Genomic DNA, 14,382 nt, shown 5'->3' with positions numbered 1-14,382 from the left:
ATTCAAATCAATTGGCAATCTACAAAAAGAGTTAAAGATTTTAAAAGCTATTATTAAAATTGCTATATTGGTCTATTATGCTATGTTATATGTGTGTGCATATTGTATGTCCACATGGGGAAATTTTATTAAGAGTTTTATTTTAAATGGCTTATAGATAAGATTGTCCAAAATTTAAGCTGCTAAAATCAATCAAAGATACATTTTAATTTGTGGGACCTGAATCTGTGTATCATATGTTTTAAACTTGTTGGTAGAAACAAACTAAAAACATTTTAGATGGTTGTGCTTAGGTTTACTGGTTAAACAAACTACACCATGTTAGATATTTAAGAGGTGTTTTCAAATACATGATTCTTAAAATTTATAGAAGGCATTGGACCTTCTGGTAAATGTTTTCTTAAGTTGTTATCTAATGGTTGAAACTGTTTGCTAAGTATTCATGTAATATTGCTATTGTCAGCAAGCGATCTAGGACTTGCTCCCTCATTTCTCTATTCTAAGCCCAACTTGTTCTTTCATTTCTCTATTGTCTTCAAGGTAGGAAACTAATTCTATTATGAAGGAATCTGTAGGACGTACAATTTAATCTTTAGACCTTATAAAAGAGATGGCTAACATTTTTCTGTAATAGCATAGCCAAAATAAGAACTTAAATAATAATCTCATAGCTAGATTCACTTCGCCATCAGTGAAGTATACAATAAGCAGAAAAAACCTCCCTTTCAGACCAAAGGGAAAGAAAGTTTTTAAGTGAGAATATAATTTTCCTCATGGGCATTGTCTACCTTAGAAAAACTACTACAGAACATGCCTGTGACTATAGACTTGTAGTTCAGGCCACCGAAGTTTAGAGATGGGACACGGGCACTCCCTTGACTTGCATCCTCTGGTCTGCTTTAACACAAACCAGGAGGAAAAGAAAGCTAGGCATCAGAAGCAATGGGTGGCAGGCCTATTAATGGCTGATCTGTACAGTGATCTGCCCTCAAGGAGACCCAACAGGCCAGTCCACTGCAGTGGCTTTCAATGTGGTAAGCCTGGGCTTCAGCAGAAGTCAGCTTGTGAAGAGCCCTGGCAGCTCTGCCAAGAGTTGGATCACTGGAAATGGACCTGCCCTGGAGTCGAAGGATGCCCAGGTCAGAGCCACAGATCTTATTGGCTCTAAGCTGAAAAGCCCTTCACTCAGCCCAACTTCCAAAGTGACCACTGCAGCTGAGGGGATGGTCAAGTAGGGTCAGCAACATTGCAGGCAGAACTGTAAATTTCTTGTTAGAGATGCCACCTGCCTTTACCTAGCCAGCTCTCCTCCCAGGCCAGCCAAGTAATGAAAGTCAACAGAGTGCCTTCCCCTAGGAGGTTCACACCTCCCTTAGGATATACCCCATGTGAAGAGATAGATAGGTCTGGGCCTCTGAATTTACAAGGCCTAAAGCCCACCAGATTATTATCAAGCCCCTTCTGTCAGGTTCTATTTGCCTCTCAATCAGAAAACTTAATTGTAGCTTAGACAGCACCTTTCTTAGCTCCTCTAATAATGACTCTGTCCTTTGTTCTAGGCCCTGTCTAGTGCACTTGGGCCTCATTCCTTTGTAATCATAACCTCTACTCTACCACCAATGGCTCTACTCCCAACCTGTGTGTACTGATGGTCCTCTTCCCCACTTAATGCTGTATAATTGTTCAAACTTGGTAAATGCCACTCTTAGGATCATTGCTTACTATCCTTACCCTGTCTTTTATGACCTTGTCTAAATATGATCAGAGTCGGTGAACTTGGAAGGCTTCCATAGCCTTGGCAACTCATGATGAGAGCCTAGGGTGGTTACTGGCGCCATAAACTAGAGTGTCAATTTGTTGGGTCAACAACAGGAGCCACTGTGCAGTTGCTCCTCATGTGGGATCTCTGTCCTTAATGTACTCTACATTTTGATTTAATGCTATAACTAGTACTCAAACAGTATATTTCACTTTGTGTTTCTATGTGGGTGCAAACTGTTGCAATCTTTATACTAAATTGATCTTCTGTATATAAAGAGAATTGAAAATGAATCTTGATGTGAATGGAAGGGGAGAGGGAGTGGGAGAGGGGAGGGTTGTGGGTGGGAGGGAAGTTATGGGAGGGGGAAGCCATTGTAATCCATAAGCTGTACACTGGAAATTTATATTCATTAAATAAAAGTTAAAAAAAAAGAAAAAAAAAAGATATTCCATGCTATAGAAACAAAAAATAGCTGGTGTAGCCATCCTAATATCAGACAAAATAGATTTTAACACAAAAACTATTAAAAGAGACAAAGGAGGACACTATATAATGATTAAAGGATCAATTCAACAAGAAGAGGTAAATATAAATGTATATACACCTAGTTATAGGACATCTGCTTATTTAAAAGCAATGTTAAGAGATCTAAAAGAAGACATAAACTCAAATACAATAGCAGTGAGGGATTAAATACCCCACTTTCAGCAACAGATTGATTAACCAGATGGAAAATCAACAACAAAACAACAGAGTTAATTGACACTATAGACCAAATGGACATAACAGATATCTACAGAAATTTTCAAGTTATCAAGTTATAGCCACAGAATACACATTCTTTGCACCAGTGCATGGAACTTTGTCTACAATAGACCACATTCTAGGCTATAAAACAAGTCTCATCAAATTAAAAAAATATTGAAATCATACCATACATCTTTCAGATCACAATAGAATGGGGGCTGGCACTGTGGCATAGTGAGTATGGCCGCCTGCAGTGCTGGCATCCTATACAGGCACCAGTTCAAGTCCTGGCTGCTCCACTTCCAATCCAGCTCTCTGCTATGGCCTGGGAAAGCAGTAGAAGATGACCCAAGACCATGGGCCCCTGCACATGTATGGAGACTCAGAATAAGCTCCTGGCACCTGGCTTCAGATTGGCACAGCTCTGGCTGTTGTGGCCCACTGGGGAGTGAGCAAGCAGATGGTAGACCTCTCTCTGTCTCTCCTTATCTCTCTCTGTAACTCTGACTTTCAAATAAATAAATAAATAAATCTTTAAAAAAAGACAATAGAATTAAGCTGGAAATCAGGAACTTGGGAATCTCTGGTATGCAAATACATAGAGACTGAAAAACCTGCTCCAGAATGAACAGTGGATCATAGAAGAAATCAAAAGAGAAATCAAAAATTTCACAAAACAAAGGAAGATAATACCACAACATATCAAAACTTATGGGATACAGCAAAAGCAGTGTTAAGAAGAAAGTTTACAGCAATTGGTGTCTACATCAAGAAATTGGAAAGGCACCAAATTAATGAGCTATCAATGCATCTCAAGGATCTAGAAAAACAGCAGCAGACCAAACCCCAAACTAGTAGGCGGGAAGAAATAATTGAAATTAGACAAGAAATAAACAAAATTGAAGCTAAAAAAATACAAAAGATCAGCAAAACTTAGAGCAGTTTTTTGAAAAACAAAACAAAATTGACACACCACTGGCCACACTAACTAGAAAAAGAGAGAGAAGCCCCAAATTAATAAAATTAGAGTTGAAAAAAGAAATGTAACAACGGATATTACAGAAATAAAAAGAATCATCAGAAATTACTACAAAGAGCTTCATGCCAACAAACCAGGAAACCTAGAAGCAATACTTAGATTCTTGGATGCATACAACCTACCTAAATTTAGCCATGAAGACATAGAAAACCTAAACAGACCCGTAATCAAATGGAAATTTAATCAATAATAAAGACCCACCCCAAAAAGAAAAGCCTAGGACCAGATGGCTTCACTATTGAATTCTACCAGAATTTAAAGAAGAACTAAAATTCTTCTCACGCTATTCAAAAACAATTTAAAGGAAGGGAATCATTACAAATTCCTTCTATGTAGCCAGGATCACCTTAATTCCTAAACCTGAATAAGATGCAAAAGAGAAAGAGAACTACAGAACAATTTAACTGATGAACATAGATGCAAAAATCCTCGACAAAATTCTAGCCGATCGAATCCAACAGCACATCAGAAAGATCATTCACTCAAATCAAGTGGGATTTATCTCTGGTCTGCAGGGATGGCTCAATAATCACAAATCAGTCAATGTGATACATCACACTAACAAACTGAAGAGCAAAAACCTTATGATTATCTCAGTAGATGCAGAGAAAACATTTGATAAAATACAACATGCTTTCATTATGAAAACTCCAAGCAAATTTGGTATAGAAGGAACATTCCTCAACACAATCAAGGCAATTTATGACAAACCCATGGCCAGCATCCTATTGAATGAACAATAGAACAGCAGCAGACAAGGATATACCTTGTCACAACTGCCATTCAATATAGTCCTGTAAGTTTTAGCCAGAGCCATTTGATAAGAAAAGGAAATCAAAGGGATATAAATAGGGAAGGAGGAAGTCAAACTATTCGCTATTTGCAGATGACATGATTCTATATATAGGGGATCCAAAAGACTCCACTAAAAGACTTTTGGAAACTTTTTGAAACTCATAGAAGAGTTTGGTAAAGTAGAAGGATATAAAATTAACACACAAAAATCAATAGCCTTTATATACACAGACAATGCCAAGGCTGAGATTGAGCTTCTAAGACCAAACTCATTCACAATAGCTACAAAAAAATCAAATATCTTGGAGTAAATTTAACCAAGGATATCAAAGATCTCTATGATGAGAATTACAAAACCTTAAAGAAAAAAATGGGAGAAGATAACAAAAAATGGAAAAAATCTTCCATGTTCATGGATTGTAAGGATCAATATCATCAAAATGTCCATACTTCCAAATCTGTTTACAGATTCAACGTAATCCTAATCAAAGTACCAAGGACATTCTTCTCTGATATAGAAAAAACGATGCTGAAATTCATATGGAAATATAGGAGACCCTGAATAGCTAAAGAAATCTTTAACAGCAAAAATAAGACTGAGGCATCACAATTCCAGATTTTAAGACATACTACGGGGCAGTTATAATCAAAACAGCTTAGTACTGATAAAAAAAACAGATGGATAGACAACGGAACAGAAGAATAGTAACACCAGAAATCATTCCAAGCATCTACAACCAACTTATTTTTGACAATGAGCTAAAACCAATCCCTGGAACAAGGACAGTCTCTTCAACAAATGGCGCTTAGAAAATTGGATTTGTACATGCAGAAGTATGAAGCAAGACCCCTACCTTACACCTTACACAAAAATCCACTCAACATGGATTAAAGTCCTAAATTTATGACCCAACACCATCAAGTTATTAGAGAACCTTGGGGAAACCCTGCAAGATATTGGCACAGGCAAAGAATTCTTGGAAAAGACATAGGCAATAAAGGCTAAAATTAACAAATGGGATTACATCAAAATGAGAAGCTTCTGTACTGCAAAAGAAACAATCAGAAAAGTGAAGAGGCAACTGACAGAATAGGAGCAAGTATTGCAAACAATGCAACTGATAAAGGATTAATAACTAAAATATACAAAGAGTTTGAGAAACTCAACAACAAAGCAACCAAGTTAAGAAATGGGCAAAAGACTTAGCCATTTTTCTTTTTTTAGTTTTAAAAATTTTTTAAACTTTTATTTAATGAATATAAATTTCCAAAGTACAGTTTATGGATTACAATGGCTCCCCCCAATAAATTCCCTCCCACCTGCAACCCTCCCCTCTCACACCCCCTTCTCCCTTTCCATTCACATCAAGATTCATTTTCAATTATCTTCATATACAGAAAATCAGTTTTGTATATATTAAGTAAAGATTTCAACAGTTTGCACCCACATAGTAACACAAAGTGAAAAATACTGTTGGAGTACTAGTTATAGCATTAAATAAGAGTGTACAGCATATTAAGGACAGAAATCCTACATGATATTTTAAAAAATTGATTAATTTTCTATGCAATTTCCAATTTAAAAACAAAGGTTTTTTTTTCATTTTCAATTATCTTTATATACGGAAGATCAATTCAGTATATACTAAGTAAGGATTTCATTCGTTTGCACCCACACAGAAACACAAAGTGTACAAATACTGTTTCAGTACTAGTTATAGCATTACTTCACATTGGACAACACATTAAGGACAGATCCCACATGAGATGAAAGTACACAGTGACTCCTGTTGTTGACTTAACAATTTGACACTCTTGTTTATGGCGTCAGTAATCTCCCTAGGCTCTAGCCATGAGTTGCCAGGGCTATGGAAGCCTTTAGGGTGCGCCGACTTCGATCTTATTCCAATAGGGTTATAGTCAAAGTGGAAGTTCTCTCCTCCCTTCAGAGAAAGGTACCTCCTTCTTTGATGGCCCCATTCTTTCCACTGGGATCTCACTCACGGAGATCTTTCATTTAGGTCTTCTTCTTTTTATTTTTTCCAGAGTGTCTTGGCTTTCCATGCCTACAATACTCTCATGGGCTCTTCAGCCAGATCCGAATGCCATAAGGGCTAATTCTGAGGTCAGAGTGCTGTTTAGGATATCTGCCATTCTATGAGTCTGCTGTGTATCCCACTTCCCATGTTGGATCGTTCTCTCCCTTTTTGATTCTATCAGTTAGTATTAGCAGACACTTGTCTTGTTTGTGTGATCCCTTTGACTCTTAGACATATCAGTGTGATCAACTGTGAACTGAAGATGATCACTTGGACTAGTGAGATGGCATTGGTACATGCCACCTTGATGGGATTGTATAGGAATCCCCTGGCACGTTTCTAACTCTAACGTTTGGGGCAAGTCCGATTGAGCATGTCCCAAATTGTACATCTCCTCCCTCTCTTTTCCCACTTTTATATTTAACAGGGATCACTTTCCAGTTAAATTTCAACACCTAAGAATAATTGTGTGCTAATTACAGAGTTCAACCACCAGTACTAGAACAAAAAAAAATACTAAAATGGATAAATTATTACATTGTACATCAACAGTCAGGACAAGAGCTGATCAAGTCACTGTTTCTCCTAGTGTCCATTTCACTTCAACAGGTTTCCCCTTTGGTGCTCAGTTGTCACCGATCAGGGAAAACATATGATATTTGTCTCTTTGGGACTGGCTTAATTCACTCAGTATGATGTTTTCCAGATTGTCCCATCTTGTTGCAAATGACTGGATTTCATTGTTTTTGACTGCTGTATAGTATTCTATGGAGTACATGTCCCATAATTTCTTCATCCACTCAACTGTTGATGGGTATTTGGATTGGTTCCAGGTCTTAGCTATTGTGAATTGAGCTGCAGTAAACATTAATGTGCAGATGGCTTTTTTGTTTGCCAGTTTAATTTCCCTTGGGTAAATTCCAAGGAGTGGGATGGCTGGGTTGAAAGGTAGGGTTATGTTCAGGTTTCTGAGGAATCTCCAGACTGACTTCCATAGTGGCTTAACTAGTTTGCATTCCCATCAACAGTGGGTTAGTGTCCCCTTTTCCCCACATCCTCTCCAGCATTGGTAGATTTCTGAATGTGAGCCATTCTCACCGGGGTGAATTTTGATTTGCATTTCCCTGATTGCTAGTGATCTTGAACATTTTTTCATGTGCCTGTTGGCCATTTGGATTTCCTCTTTCGAAAAATGTCTATTGAGATCCTTGGCCCATCTCTTTTTTTTTTTAAATTAAACTTTTATTTAATGAATATAAATTTCCAAAGTACAGCTTATGGGTTACAATGGCTTCCCCCTCACAAAACTTCCCTCCCACCCACAACATTCCCCTTTCCTACTCCCTCTCCCCTTCCAATCACATCATGATTCATTTTCAATTCTCTTTATATACAAAAGATCAGTTTAGTATATATTAGGTAAAGATTTCAACAGTTTGCCCCCATATAGCAACACAAAGTGAAAGAAAAATACTGTTGGAGTACTAGTTATAGCATTAAATAAGAGTGTACAGCACATTAAAGACAGAGATCCTACATAATATTTTTTTAAAATTAATTAATTTTCTATGCCATTTCCAATTTAACACCAGTTTTTTTCATTTCCAATTATCTTTATATACAGAAGATCGATTCAGTATATAATTAGTAAAGACCTCATCAGTTTGTACCCACACAGAAAAACAAAGTATAAAAATACTGTTTCAGTACTAGTTATAGCATCACTGCACATTAGACAACACATTAAGGACAGATCCCACATGGGATGTAAGTACACAGTGACTTCTGTTGCTGACTTAACAATTTGACACTCCTGTTCATGGCATCAGTAATCTCCCTAGGCTCTAGTCATGAGTTGCCAGGGCTATGGAAGACTTTAGAGTTCGCTGACTTTGATCTTATTCCAATAGGGTCATAGTCAAAGTGGAAGTTCTCTCCTCCCTTCGGAGAAAGGTACCTCCTTCTTTGATGGCCCCGTTCTTTCCACTGGGATCTCACTCACAGAGATCTTTCATTTAGGTCTTTTTTTTTTCCATGATATCTTGGCTTTCCATGCCTACTATACTCTCATGGGCTCTTCAGCCAGATCCGAATGCCTTGAGGGCTGATTCTGAGGCCAGAGTGTTGTTTAGGACATCTGCTATTCTATGAGTCTGCTGTGTATCCCGCTTCCCATGCTGGATCTTTCTCTCCCTTTTTGATTCTATCAGTTAGTATTAGCAGACACTTGTCTTGTTTGTGTGATCCCTTTGACTCTTAGACCTATCAGAGCCATTGAATGTGAACTGAAATTGATCACTTGGACTAGTGAGATGGCATTGGTACATGCCACCTTGATGGGATTGTATAGGAATCCCCTGGCACGTTTCTAACTCTAACGTTTGGGGCAAGTCCGATTGAGCATGTCCCAAATTGTACATCTCCTCCCTCTCTTTTTCCACTCTTAAATTTAACAGGGATCACTTTTCAGTTAAAATTTAAACACCTAAGAATAATTGTGTGTTAATTACAGAGTTCAACCACTAGTACTAGAACAACAACAACAACAACAACAAATGCAATAAAGGATAAAGTATTACATTGTACATCTAGAGTCAGGACAAGAGCTGATCAGGTCATTGTTTCTCCTAGTGTCCATTTCACTTAACAGGTTTCCCCTTTGGTGCTCAGTTGTCACTGATCAGGGAAAACAAATGATATTTGTCTCTTTGGGACTGGCTTAATTCACTCAGCATGATGTTTTCCAGATTCCCCCATCTTGTTGCAAATGACTGGATTTCATTGTTTTTGACTGCTGAATAGTATTCTATGGAGTACATGTCCCATAATTTCTTCATCCACTCAACTGTTGATGGGCATTTGGGTTGGTTCCAGGTCTTAGCTACTGTGAATTGAGCTGCAGTAAACATTAATGTGCAGATGGCTTTTTTATTAGCCAAATTAATTTCCTTTGGGTAAATTCCAAGGAGTGGGATGGCTGGGTTGAAAGGTAGGGTTATGTTCAGGTTTCTGAGGAATCTCCAGACTGACTTCCATAGTGGCTTAACCAGTTTGCATTCCCACCAACAGTGGGTTAGTGTCCCTTTTTCCCCACATCCTCTCCAGCATCTGTTGTTGGTAGATTTCTGAATGTGAGCCATTCTCACCAGGGTGAGGTGAAATCTCATTGTGGTTTTGATTTGCATTTCTCTGATTGCAATTCTCTGATCTTGAACATTTTTTCATGTGTCTGTTGGCCATTTGGATTTCCTCTTTCAAAAAATGTCTATTGAGGTCCTTGGCCCAACTCTTAAGTGGGTTGTTTGTTTTGTTGTTGTGGAGTTTCTTGATTTCTTTGTAGATTCTGGTTATCAACCCTTTATCTGTAGTATAGTTTGCAAATATTTTTTCCCATTCTGTCGGTTGCCTCTTCACTTTCCTGATCGTTTCTTTTGAGGTACATAACTTCTCAATTTGATGCAATCCCAAATGTTAATTTTGGTTTTGACTGCCTGTGCTCCTGGGGTCTTTTCCAAGAAGTCTTTGCCTGTGCCTATATCTTGCAGGGTTTCTCCAATGCTCTCTAATAATTTGATGGTTTCGGGTTGTAGATTTAAGTCTTTAATCCATGTTGAGTGAATTTTTGTGTAAGGCGAAAGGTAGGGGTCTTGCTTCAAGCTTCTACACGTGGAAATCCAATTTTCCCAGCACCATTTATTGAATAGACTGTCCTTATTCCAGGGATTGGTTTTGGATCTTTGATCAAATATCAGTTGGCTATAGATGTTTGGATTGATTTCTGGTGTTTCTATTCCGTTCCATTGGTCTATCCATCTGTTTCTGTACCAGTACCATGCTGTTTTGATAACAACTGCCCTGTAGTATGTCCTGAAATCTGGTATTGTGATGCCTCTGGCTTTGTTTTTGTTGTACAAGATTTCTATTGGCCAGAATTTTTTTGAGGATTTTTGCATCTATGTTCATCAGGGATATTGGTCTGTAATTCTCTTTCAATGCTGCATGTTTTTCTGGCTTAGGAATTAAGGTGATGCTGGCTTCATAGATATAATTTGGGAGGATTCCCCCTTTTTCGATTGTTCTGAATAGTTTGAGAAGAATTGGAGTTAGTTCTTCTTTAAATGTCTGGTAGAATTCAGCGGTGAATCCATCTGGTCTGGGCTTTTCTTTGTTGGGAGGGCCTTTATTACTGTTTCAATTTCTGTCTCAGTTATGGGTCTGTTTAGGTTTTCTATGTCTTCCTGGCTCAATTTAGGTAGGTTGTATATGTCCAGGAATCTATCCATTTCTGATAGATTTCCCTGTTTGCTGGCATACAAGTCCTTGTAGTAATTTCTGATGATTCTTCTTATTTCTGTGGTGTCTGTTGTCCGCTTCCTTTTTCATCTCTGATCCTATTGATTTGGGTCTTTTCTTTCTTTAGTTAGTTGGGCCATGGGGTGTGAATTTTGTTTTTTCAAAAAACCAGCTCCTCGTTTGGCTGATTTTTTGGATTCAATCCTGTTGATTTCTTCTCTGATTTTAATTATTTATCTTCTCCTACTAGCTTTGGGTCTGGTTTGCTGCTGATTTCCTAGATCCTTGAGATGACTTGAAAGCTCATCTATTTGGTGCCTTTCCAATTTCTTGATGTAGGCACCTATTGATATAAACTTTCCTCTTAACACTGCTTTTGCTGTATCCCATAGGTTTTGGTATGTTGTGCTGTTATCCTCATTTACTTCCAGAAAATTTTTGATTTCTCTTTTAATTTCTTCTATGACCCATTGTTCATTCAGGAGCATGTTGTTCAGTCTCCATGTGTTTGCATATGCTCTAGGGATTCCCGAGTTGCTAATTTCTAACTTCATTCCTTTATGGTCTGAGAAGCTGCATGGTATGATTCTAATTCTTTTGAATTTGCTGAGACTTGCTTTATGGCCTAGTATGTGGTCAGTCCTAGAGAGGTTTCCATGTTTTGCTGAGAAGAATGTAAATGCTTTATGTGTAGGATGTAAAGTTCTGTAGATATCTGTTAGATCCATTTGGGATATAGTGTCATTTAAATCTGCTGTCTCCTTGTTGATCTTCTGTCCTGTTGATCTGTCTATCTCTGAGAATGGAGTGTTGAAGTCCCTCAGTACTATTGTATTAGGGTCTAAGTCTCCCTTTAAGTCCCTTAACAAATCTTTTAAATAAACCGGTGCACTGTAATTAGGTGCATATACATTATATACATTGATAATCGTTATATCTTCCTGTTGAATGGATCCCTTAATCATTATATAGTGCCCCTCTTTGTCTCTCCTAACAGTTTTTGTGGTAAAGTTTATGTTGTCCGATATTAAGATGGCTACGCCCGCTCTCTTTTCATTTCTGTTGGCATGGTATATCTTTTCCCAGCCTTTCACTTTCAGTCTGTATGCATCTTTGTTGGAAAGATGAGTTTCTTGTAAGCAGCAAATAGATGGGTTTTGTTCCCTAACCCAATCAGCCAATTGATGTCTTTTAACTGGACAGTTCAGGCCATTAACATTTAATGTGACTATTGATAAGTAGTAACTTTGCCCTGCCATTTGCCAAAGATATTTTCTAATATATGCTTTGAGTTTCCTGTGATCTTTTGCTGTGAGGTTCCCTTCCATTACCTTCTTTCATATTGATGACTGTGTTTCTGTGTTTCTGTGTGAAACATATCTTTAAGCATCTTTTGCAGGGCTGGACGAGTGGCGATGAATTCTTCCAATTTCTGTTTGCTGTGAAAGGTCTTTATTTCACCTTCATTCACAAATGAGAGCTTTGAAGGATATAAAGACATTTTTCAAAAGAGGAAATCCAAATGGCCAACAAACACATGAAAAAATCTCAGGATCACTAGCTCTCAGGGAAAGGAAAATCAAAAACACAATGAGGTTTCACCTCACCCGAGTTAGAATGGCTTTCACGCAGAAATCAACAAACAACAAATGCTAGTGAGGATTTGGGGGAAAGTACCCTAATCCACCCTTGTTGGGAATGTAAACTGGTAAAACCACTATGGATGACAGTTTGGAGATACCTCAGAAATCTAAATATAGACCTACCATATGAATCAGCCATTCCACTCCTGGGAATTTACCCAAACCAAAAAAAAAAAAATCAGCAGATGAATGAGTGATCTGCACATCCATGTTTATTGCAGCTCAATTCACAATAGCTAAGATATGGAATCAACCCAAATACCCATCAACTAAAGACTGGATAAATAAATTATGTGATATGTACACCATGGAATAATACACAGTGGTAAAAAAAATGAAATTTGATCATTTGCAACAAAATGGATAAATCTGGAAAATATCATACTTAGTCAAGTAAACCCGTCCCAAAGGGACAACTACCATATATTCTCCCTGACCTATGGTAACTAATAGAGCACTTAAAAGCAATCTGTAGAATTGAAATTGACACTTTGAGAAGCAATGACTTTGAACAGCCCTTGTCTTGACTGTTGAGGTAGTTTTTTTTTTTTTGCATAGTATTTGTTGAGCTCTTTGTTTACATAGAGTTAAACATATGTGTAAAATGTCAATTGAAAATAGATCTTAGTAAAAAATAAGAGTGGAAATAAAAGAGGGAGGAGAAAGAGAGATGGGAATGTGGGTTGGAAGGTGGGCACGGTTGGAAGAATCAACATGTTTCTAAAGTTGTAATTGTGTAGTGTATGAAGTTTGTAACTTTAAGGCCATGTAGTTCTGCATACATTCCTATGGACTTCTAAGGGTATAGTTTAAAAAGTTGCCATGGAATCCCAAATCCCTTTAAGCTGATTGGTAATAATATATTCTTAAATGTTAAAGTGATCATGTGGATAGGATTAAGTGTTAAAGTGATCATATAAATAGGATTAAATGTCTGGTGATAATAATAGAATTAAAAAGGAATGACTGCTCCAACATGGGAAGCAGTCCGCACATCAAACTCTTAGAATGACATTCACTTTAAGTAACAATCTGATCTCAGAATCAGCCCTTAAGACATTCTGGTTTGGCTGAAAATTCCACAAGAGCATTTCAGGCATGGAAAGCTAAGACACTGTAGCAAAAAATGTCCTACATGAAGGACCTTGTTGGGTGGTCATCAAAGGAGGATGTACTTTTCTCTGAAGAGAGGAGAGAATTCCCACTTTGCTTATGGCCTTTTCTAAATAGTGACAGAATTTGTGGATTCAAAAGTCTTCTACAGGCCAGTGCTGCGGCTCACTAGGCCTGTGGCGCTGGCACCCTGGGTTCTAGTCCCAGTTGGGGTGCTGGATTCTGTCCCGGTTGCTCTTCTACCAGTCCTGCTCTCTGCTGTGGCCCGGGAAGGCAGTGGAGGATGGCCCAAGTGCTTGGGCCCTGCACCAGCATAGGAGACCAGGAGGAAGCACCTGGCTCCTGGCTTCAGATCGGCGTGGTGTGCTGGCCACAACATGCTGGTTGTAGTGGCCATTTAGGGGGTAGACCAACAGAGGGAAGACCTTTCTTTCTGTCTCTCTCTCTATCACTGTCTAACTCTGCCTGTCAAAAAAAAAAGTCTTCTACAGCCTAGGCAGATCATGTCAAGAGCCTCAGTTGATCACTGGCGTCATGCATAAGTGTGTTAATTGTTAAATGAACAACAGGAGTCACTGTGCACTAACTTTCATGCAGAACCTCTATCCTGAAAGAGTCGTATTATGAGAGTTAACAGTAAAACTTGTTCTCAAAGATTTATTTCATTTTAATGTATTAAGTTGTGGATATTCCTAGGTCTCATAAGTTTTAGGTATGTCTAAGTGTCCAACTGCATTGCTTGTTTTCTTAAGTGCTTCCTTAATTAATGATAAAACTCATTCTCAAGGACTTACTTACTTTTAATGTATTAAGTGGAGGATATTCTCATGTCTCATAAGTTAGAGTTATGTCTGAGTGATTGCAAAAGATGTATCATTTTTGGGTGCTTCTTTGAAATTAATTTTCTTTAAAAAAAAGCGACTTTGAACAGCCCCTGTCTCAACTGTTGAG

Source organism: Lepus europaeus, chromosome 1 (genome assembly GCF_033115175.1).
Source record: "Lepus europaeus isolate LE1 chromosome 1, mLepTim1.pri, whole genome shotgun sequence".
In the NCBI taxonomy this organism is placed as follows: domain Eukaryota; kingdom Metazoa; phylum Chordata; class Mammalia; order Lagomorpha; family Leporidae; genus Lepus; species Lepus europaeus.
Note: the sequence above shows the minus strand (reverse complement) of the source record.